This window comes from Podarcis liolepis (genome assembly GCF_965112155.1).
Source record: "Podarcis liolepis genome assembly, chromosome: 15".
Classification (NCBI taxonomy): domain Eukaryota; kingdom Metazoa; phylum Chordata; class Lepidosauria; order Squamata; family Lacertidae; genus Podarcis; species Podarcis liolepis.
In genome coordinates, this window is record NC_139566.1 from 42,220,686 (window position 1) to 42,222,939 (window position 2,254).

The window sequence follows — 2,254 nt, forward strand, 5'->3', positions numbered from 1 at the left end:
TGTGGGGGCTGTGAATCTCTTCTGCCTCGGGTACAATAATTATCTTCTGGATTCACAAAGCTTTCTTTTACTTTGGTTCATTTTTCTGAAAAAGTAAGTGTGAGAGGAAAATATATACCTGATACAAAAGCATCTGGGGGAGTTTTGCAGTAGTGGTTAGAGTAGAGGGGCTTTGGTACTCGCCTGACTTTGTTTCCCATGTGTCACTGGGAAGCAGCAGAGAGGTTGGAACTGGGCAAAGGCAGCAGCAGGATTCTTCCTCCTGCTCCCAGGAAGTTGCACAACACTAGTTGCAAGAGGTCAGAGAAACTCTGGTACCCCTCCCCACCACCAACAACTGCTAGAGATGCACATTTTGCTACTGTTAGACCAATAGTAATAATAATAATAATAATAATAATAATAATAATAATAATAATAATAATAATAATATCTTTCTACCATGCCCATCTGGCTGGGTTTCCCAAGCCACTCTGAGCGGCTTCCAACAAAAAATAAAAAATACATCAAAACATCAGTCATTAAAAACTTCACTAAATATAAGGAAGTTGTCTTATATAGAGTCAGAACGTTGATTTTTCTATCTCAGTGCTATCTACGAAGCTTCTATGGATCTATTGATGGTTACTAGACATAAACACAAGTTCCGTGTCAAGAGGCTTGTGACTACTAAATGTCAGGAACACAGAAAGCTGCCTGGTTCTGGGGTCAGATTATTGGTCCGTCCAGCTCAATATTATCTATACTGACAAGCAGCAGCTCTGTAGGACTTCAGATGAAGTTCTCTCAAAACATTTGGCATGAAAAGTAGATCCTCCTTCTGCTGTCTGCTCAACTGCATTTTTACTATTATATTGGTTTTAATAACTGTCTTATGTAGATTTTATACTTGGCTATTGTTAGATGCCCTTATGGGAAGAAGAGCAGGAAATACTGCTGTCAGGGCTGCCTCAGGTCCCAGCTCACAAAGGACCAACGCCAGTTTCTCTTTATATACAGAAGTGTTTATTGAAGTTCATTTTTGGTTTGACACCAATAGGAGCGGTCTGTGTCAACCCCTGAGCATGATCCCCTTGGGGGGCTTGATTCCTGCGTCGCTTCCTCAGCGGACGAGAACCCCTGGAACGTGCTGGCTGAAAGTGTGGGTGTGAAAAGCCAGTCGTCGAAATAATCAGCTGGCATGGGTCTGTGTGGGAAGAGTGCATGGAACTCGTCTTTGAGATAATGCTCCTCCAGGGCATAGTCTGGTACCCAACTGTTGGCACTGGCCGGGGTACCTTCCCTGGCGAGGAGATATTCTACCCCCTCTTCCCCCCATCTCGAGTCCAAAATTTCCAAGACCTCGTTGAGTGGCGTCGCCCTCTGTGACTCCCCTCCTGTTGGTGATTTTCTGAGTGGGTCTGGTGCGGTCCCTGGCGCCTGAAACCTGTGTGGTGCCTTGTAGGGTGCGAGCACCGACCTATGAAAGACCGGGTGCATTCTGGAGCCCTCCGGGAGAGTCAACCGGAAAGTCACTGGATTGATTTGTGCCTCGACTTGGTAAGGCCCTAGCTGCTTGTGTCCTAGCTTCTTCTTAGCTAACAATTTGGCCGGCACCGCCTGAGCCGCTAACCATACCCAGTCCCCCACCTGGATGTCTTCCCCCACTCTCCTGTGCCTGTCTGCCTGCACTTTGTAAGTGTGTTTAGCTAGTTCCAAGTGCCGTCTGAGTTGCTCGTGGACTTCCTGCAACTCTGCTGCCAAGTGCTCTGCTCCCCGTGGCTCCCCCTCCCCCGTCGTCTCTAACCCCGGGAAGGTTCTGGGATGCTGCCCATTGTTGGCGAAAAACGGTATCACCCCTGTGGACCCGTGCTTCGTGTTGTTGTAGGCAAACTCGGCCAGCGGTAGGTAGTCCACCCAGGTCACGGGTTGTTGATTCACGTAGCATCGCAGGTACTGCTGCATGATGGCGTTGACCCTCTCTGCTTGTCCGTTGGTCTGCGGGTGTCTTGCCGACGCTAGGTTGATCTTGACGTTCAGGATGCCCAGCAGCTTCTGCCAGAAGCTCGATATAAATTGGCGACCCCGGTCAGACACGATGGACCGTGGCAAGCCGTGAACTCTGAACACGTGGTCTATGAACAGCTTGGCGGTCTGTTCCGCTGTAGCCACCTTCGCGCAAGGAATGAAGTGCGCCATCTTGGTGAACAGGTCCACGACCACTAGTACCGCCGTTTTGCCTCGCGAGCTGGGCAGATCTGTGACAAAGTCCAGG